A 6,989-nucleotide genomic window follows, 5' to 3' on the forward strand; every position below is an offset into this window, starting at 1 on the left:
GGGGATGGGAAGCAGTGTGTTAAGGATTACTACTGTTCATAGCATCTATAGAAGTGATTATTACCAGCACAGGACCAATAGAGAGCTAATACTGTCATAGAGGGTGGACCCTTCGGGGCCCCTCTGGCCCAAGGACCCTGATGCAGTCGCTACCTCTGCACCCCTATTGCTACGCCACTGGTTTCCCAAACAGCTTTTAGCTGATCTACCTCCTAAAGCTTGCCATATGTTTCTTCTTTTTTACATGGACATGTACTTTGCCAAGTTACTACTTATTTCCTAGTGTGCCAACCTTTATCTGCAATGTTATTTCTTTAATAGTGATACTATGTTGTCATTTTCAGTTTCATATTATTCTGTATACAATTAGCTGTATCACAAAATTTTCTTGAAGAAAAATGTATAGTAAAAAAAAAATAATATACTATATTTTTTGGACTATAAGACTCACTTTTTCTCCCCCAAAAGTGGTGGGAAAAAGTCACTGCGTCTTATAATCCAAATGCAGGGAGTTCCTGACTTGTGAACGCCTGCCAATACGAACCTCTAACCTGACGCAATGTCGAGGACTCTGTAGGACAGAGATGGGCACAAGGGGGAAACAGGAAGCCACAGGGCGACACAAGAGGTACAAGGGGGCATGAGGTACAAAGGAGGAATAATCCACAGGATGCCTCCTCACCATGGACGTACCAGGTTTAGTATATATTTTTTTCCCCTGGTTTTGTCCTCTAAACCTAGGTGCGTCTTATGGTTAGGAGCGTCTTATAGTCCGAAAAATACTGTATACATTTTCATTTATAAATGCGTATTGGATCTCTTTGCCATCACTGCTATTTATGTATAAAGGCACACAACGCAAACAACCATAGAAAATGTACCTTACATTAACAAATCTGTTCCTCATTTATATTAATCAACAACACTACATGTATTACAGTGAAGAAATACATTCTATCTAATGTGTCACTTTTACAGATAAACTTTCTTTATTCTTGAATGTAAACTTAACCACTTCACATCCAGACCTTGCTTCCCTCTTATGGACCAGAGCAGTTTTGAAATGTTTTACTTTTTAGCCATATTTAATCATCAATAACTTTGTCCCTAGTTATGACACCTAAATGAAATATATATCATTTTTTTCAAGACAAACTAGACTTTCATTGTATGGCATTTTTTCCCTTCAAACTATTTTGCTTTATGGGAAAAAGAGGAAGAAATAAAAAAAACACATTGTTTCTCAGTTTTACCTATGCCAGTTTAAAAATAAAAAGCTCTATTGTAAACAAAAAACACAAACTTTATTTGGCTATTTCTACCATTTATTACAAAACTTAGATTATGTTCCTGTCACAATTTATGGTGAGGATATTTGATTCTGAATTAATGCTACAGTGTGTATTTTTCACTATGAACTGAAAAAATTAAAGTATTTTTAATGGTAAAAATCCATTTTATAAGCTCAGGGAACATATATTCCCTTTCACCAATTGGTGCTGCAACAGGTAGTGACGGAGGAGTGCACAGGAGCAATGCCCAACCGTGCACAGCTGTGCTTCAGCTACAAGATGTATATCTACGTCCTCATGCCTTAGATGAAGTCACAGAGGACGTAGATATACTGTAATGGTGGATAAAGTGGGTAAAATTAGGTCAAATGACTTTCATACAACCTTCCACACACCATTCAATTTCTGACAAAATGTATCTGATTTTTCCACCCTTTCCAATTGATTTTAATAAAAAAATGACAATATTGATCAAATTTATCGTTCAAAAATTTTTTTTTCTCTTGATACTTTCAAACAATCGATAATTTTAATCGAATTGGGGTAAAATCTAATAGAATTGTAACATGTGTGGTCACCATTAGAATTACAGTTTAATGTGTTGCATTATGGTAGGGCACTGCATGCCGTGAGTTACCTCTAAACGCACACGTTACAAGGTGCAGGGAACCATACTTTTCATTGTCTGCATGCTTCACTGTACTTCACTATATGCAACGTAACATGTCTATAATGTGCGGTACGACTTTTTGTTGCGTTGTGTTCCTGTTGAACAGAGAACACATCGCAATGTCCCACTGTGAACCAAGCCTAAGAAGAAGCGGTAGGCTGGAGTGTGAAAGTTTGCTGGATTCATACAGGTGTTGAAATGTAAGTTACAAGAGGTTCTGCTGTATGCATCTATTTACTCATGCAGTAAAGTGGGAGTTTCCCGGCAGTCTGTACCCCAGCCAGAGTACTGATACTATGGTTGCAGAGAAATGATGTTTGAGCTATAAATACTGAAACTGTTCAGCACCAGCCTAGGTTTATTTACCAATTCCACACTTGTTGATGAAAACGCAATGGGGGCCCGTATCTGCTTTATCTCACAAATTATCTCTCCTTGCGCTTGAAGTGAAAGTAATAAGGTGAAATATTTTATTAGATAACTTCTTTAAATGTAAATGCATGACAGAGTTTGAATTGTGCCACTTTATATACCAAAACTGCAAGTTGCCAGGTCCTGTTTTCACTGTCTTGTTGGCAGGTTTGTTCCTCTTGATGCAATATTGCACACCGACACCACTTCCCATCTTCACAAGAACACAGAATGTGTAATACTTCCATTGCGTTTGCTTCATGCCACCTACATCTTCTTTTTCAGCAATGCCCTCGATGGCCTTTCAGAGCTCGAAAATTGGCATAAAAATAAGGAAGATAAAGTCTTTGGGCTTGATTCATGTCAAGTGAATGGGAACCGCATTTAAAAAAAAATGAGACAGATACTTACCCAAGGAGAGGGAAGGCTCTGGGTCTTATGCTAGGTACACACCATACAATTTTCTGTTAGATTTTCAATTAGATTTACCTGCCAGATAGCTTTTTTCCATGCTGTAGGTAAATCTAAAGCCCAATCTACACGATACGATTCTTTGTACGATTCGATTAAGATTCTATTTACGATCCGATTAAATCCGACATGTCCGATCAGGATTCGATTCGATTCAATTCGATTTGGCATTGCAAAACGATGGCAAATCGAATTGAATCAAATCGAATCCCGATCAGACATGTTGGATTTAATTGGATCGTAAATAGAATCGTAATCGAATCGTACAAAGAATCGTATCACGTCAGGGGCTTAACTAGAAATCACTGGGCCCCCCTGCGAATATTTGGATGGGCCCCCCCCCCCATAGGTGCCAAATAATCGTAATGGGGCAGCGTTTCACTGTAAATTAATTGTAAAGTGGGCAGCATTTTACCAGACAATCGTGATGTGGGCCAGAAAATCGTAATGTGGGCAGAGTTCACCAGAAAATCGTAATGTGGGCCTTTAGAAAATCACAATGTGGGCAGAGTTCACCAGAAAATCGTAATGTGGGCACCAGTCACCAGAAAATTGTAACGTGGACAGCATTCACCAGACAATCGTAATGCGGGCAGCGTTCACCAGAAAATCATAATGTGGGCAGAGTTCACCAGAAAATCATAATGTGGGCAGAGTTCACCAGAAAATCGTAATGTGGGCACCAGTCACCAGAAAATCGTAACGTGAGCAGCAGTCACCAGAAAATTGTAACGTGGACAGCATTCACCAGACAATCGTAATGTGGGCAGTGTTCACCAGAATATCGTAATGTGGGACAGAAAATCGTAATGTGGGCAGAGTTCACCAGAAAATCGCAATGTGGGCAGCAGTCACCAGAAAATCGCCATGTGGGCAGCAGTCACCAGAAAATCGCAATGTGGGCATCAGTCACCAGAAAATCCTAATGTGGGCAGCAGTCACCAGAATATCGTAATGTGGGCAGCAGTCACCAGAAAATCCTAATGTGGGCAGCAGTCAGTCACCAGAATATCATAATGTGGGCAGCACACACCAGAAAATCCTAATGTGGGCAGCAGTCACCAGAAAATCCTTATGTGGGCAGCAGTCACCAGAAAATCGCAATGTGGGCAGCAGTCACCAGAAAATCGCAATGTGGGCAACAGTCACCAGAAAATCGCAATGTGGGCAGCAGTCACCAGAAAATCCTAATGTGGGCAGCATACACCAGAAAATCGTAATGTGGGCAGCAGACACCAGAAAATCGCAATGTGGGCAGCAGACACCTGAAAATCGTAATGTGGGCAGCAGACACCAGAAAATCATAATATGGGCAGCAGACACCTGAAAATCGTAATGTGGGCAGCAGACACCTGAAAATCGGAATGTGGGCAGCAGACACCTGAAAATCGGAATGTGGGCAGCAGGCACCTGAAAATCGTAATGTGGGCAGCAGACACCTGAAAATCGCAATGTGGGCAGCAGGCACCTGAAAATCGTAATGTGGGCAGCAGACACCTGAAAATCGCAATGTGGGCAGCAGACACCTGAAAATCGTAATGTGGGCAGCAGACACCAGAAAATCGTAATGTGGGCAGCAGACACCAGAAAATCGCAATGTGGGCAGCAGTGACCAGAAAATCGTAATGTGGGCAGCAGACACCAGAAAATCCTAATGTGGGCAGCAGTCACCAGAAAATCGCAATGTGGGCAGCAGTGACCAGAAAATCGTAATGTGGGCAGCAGACACCAGAAAATCGCAATGTGGGCAGCAGACACCTGAAAATCGCAATGTGGGCAGCAGACACCTGAAAATCGTAATGTGGGCAGCAGACACCTGAAAATCGTAATGTGGGCAGCAGACACCTGAAAATCACAATGTGGGCAGCAGACACCTGAAAATCGTAATGTGGGCAGCAGACACCTGAAAATCGTAATGTGGGCAGCAGACACCTGAAAATCGTAATGTGGGCAGCAGACACCAGAAAATCCTAATGTGGGCAGCAGTGACCAGAAAATCGTAATGTGGGCAGCAGACACCTGAAAATCGCAATGTGGGCAGCAGACACCAGAAAATCGTAATGTGGGCAGCAGACACCAGAAAATCGCAATGTGGGCAGCAGACACCAGAAAATCATAATGTGGGCAGCAGACACCTGAAAATCGTAATGTGGGCAGCAGGCACCTGAAAATCGTAATGTGGGCAGCAGACACCAGAAAATCATAATATGGGCAGCAGACACCTGAAAATCGTAATGTGGGCAGCAGACACCTGAAAATCGTAATGTGGGCAGCAGACACCTGAAAATCCCCCTGCAGAATTTCAGAGCGGGCCCCCCCCCCCCTGGGGCCCGCTCGTGGCCGGTTTTTGGGGGCTGGAGGGGTGGCAGCATGAGGGGAAAGCCTTGCCCACAGTCGGCGGGGAGAGGGGAAGTTCCCCCCTCTTCCTCACCTCGGGGCTCTCCCCTCTGCGCCCCCCCTCCAGCTAGTGAACCTGTGTGGGCAGCGGGCAGCAGCGGCGGCGGGATACATACCTTCTTCCTTGCGTTCCATCGCCGCCTTCTCGCTCTAGCGGCTGACGTCACTTCCGCTTCCGGAAGTGACGTCAGCCGCTAGAGCGAGAAGGCGGCGATGGAACGCAAGGAAGAAGGTATGTATCCCGCCGCCGCTGCTGCCCGCTGCCCACACACATTCACTAGCTGGAGGGGGGCGCAGAGGGGAGAGCCCCGAGGTGAGGGAGAGGGGGGAACTTCCCCTCTCCCCGCCGACTGTGGGCAAGGCTTTCCCCTCATGCTGCCACCCCTCCAGCCCCCAAAAAACGGGCGCAGGCGCTGCAGGGCCTATTGTTACGCCCCTGTATCACGTAGATGGGGCTACCAGAACATTGTATGGTGTGTACCTAGCATTATAGAGCCTTGCCGCTCCTCTCCTGGTCCCCTCGTTCTGGTGCTGGCTCGCCCGGTAGCAGTATTTGACTAATGTAGTGAAATACTGCTTTACCCGGCCGAAGGAGGCTTCAGAAGTCTTCAGGGAGCCCGAATGCTCCTGAAGAAAGGCGGCCCTGCACTGCGCCTGCGCAAGCACGCTCTCTTGCACGCTCACGCCTGTGCAGTATGGAGCCGCACGTCTTCGGGAGGACACGGCTCCTGAAGACTTCCAAGTACCCTTTCGGTGGGGGATTGAAATGGGAGGGGGGGGGGGAGCCAGCACAGGATAGAGGGCACCGAGAGAGGAGACGGAAGGCTCTATATGACCCAGAGCCTTCCCTCTCCTTGGGTAAGTATTTGCTTAATTTTTTTAAAAATGCGGTTCCCATTCACTTTAAGCTGTAGTGCTAAAGCAGCGAAGCTTAATGTGCTGTAGTGCACACTATGCACGCCTTACTTAGCAGCGCTCACGGCCATGCAAGGATTGTGACTTGCCATAGTTACGCGAGCTGCTTCCGCAGTAACGCGTAGAAATGCGCATAACTTTAAATGTGGGCGGTCCTGTGAAGCATCGCTACCGGGATACTTCACTAGCGTCTGCTACTATGACAATTAACATGTTAATTGACATAGTAGCGGCTACTACTGAAGTCTCACAGTAGCAATACTTCACAGGACCGCCCACATTTAAAGTTAAGCGCATTTCTACAGAAGCAGCTTGTGTAACTAAGGGAAGGCATGCTCCTTACATGGCAGCGAGCGCTGCTAAGTAAGTCGTGCATAGCGCGCACTACAGCACATTAAGCTGCGCTACTTTGAATTAAAGCCCCCTACAGCTGCAATGCGCCCATGCCGTCCCTGAGGGAACCTCCAGTCTCCCCCCAGCTACCTCTTTCTTCTGGGTGTGTGGCCCCGGTCCACGCGCCTCCTGATCACACTCGCGTGGATGGGAGCACAATGCACTTGTGCAGCACGGAGAAATCTCTACTGTGCAGAACGCTCCTGGCAACGGGAGCCTGATCGCGGACGCAAGTAGCCGCTCGTGTGCAGTGGACATTGACTCACAGAGTCACCCAGACAAAAGAAGGGCACTATGGGGGATGAGAGGATCCCTCAGTGATGGCACAGACACAGGGCAGCTGCAGGGGGCTGGTAGAAGCCTCAGTCAAGTTAAACTCATTTTTTTTTTCTTTCAATTTAGGTTCACTTTAACTGTAAGGAGAGCTAATGCATGAGATA

Source organism: Hyperolius riggenbachi, chromosome 2 (genome assembly GCF_040937935.1).
Source record: "Hyperolius riggenbachi isolate aHypRig1 chromosome 2, aHypRig1.pri, whole genome shotgun sequence".
Lineage (NCBI taxonomy): Eukaryota > Metazoa > Chordata > Amphibia > Anura > Hyperoliidae > Hyperolius > Hyperolius riggenbachi.